The sequence below is a fragment of the Penaeus monodon genome, chromosome 33 (assembly GCF_015228065.2).
Source record: "Penaeus monodon isolate SGIC_2016 chromosome 33, NSTDA_Pmon_1, whole genome shotgun sequence".
Taxonomy (NCBI): Eukaryota; Metazoa; Arthropoda; class Malacostraca; order Decapoda; family Penaeidae; genus Penaeus; species Penaeus monodon.
The window spans coordinates 11,108,475-11,108,887 of NC_051418.1; positions in this window are offsets into that span (position 1 = coordinate 11,108,475).

Here is a 413-nt window from a genome sequence, read left to right on the forward strand (position 1 = left end):
GGATAATGTATATAAAGAAAAAAAATGGCGGTGGAGATAAGTGAACTTTCTGGGTACTTAATGACGAGATAGAAACCCACTGAGGCGCGTCTTATCAAAAACCACCTGGATTTCCCTTATCTTTAATTTGCCTTGTCTTAATGCGTTACTATTTATTTCTTTAATTTCAGCATCACTCTCTTCTTGCTTTTTTATACGATTATTTTTACGTCCGTTATCGTGATATAATGAGCGAGATGTCAAAGATAGTGATGATTGTGATAAATATTTGGAATTCATTAATGCTTATTAATAACGATATTGTGTATTAGATGCTATAAGATTATGATAATAACAACGATGCCTGTATATACGCAGACAGTAGTAGAAATGGTAAAAACTAATAGCGGATGTAATATAACTAATACTTCAGA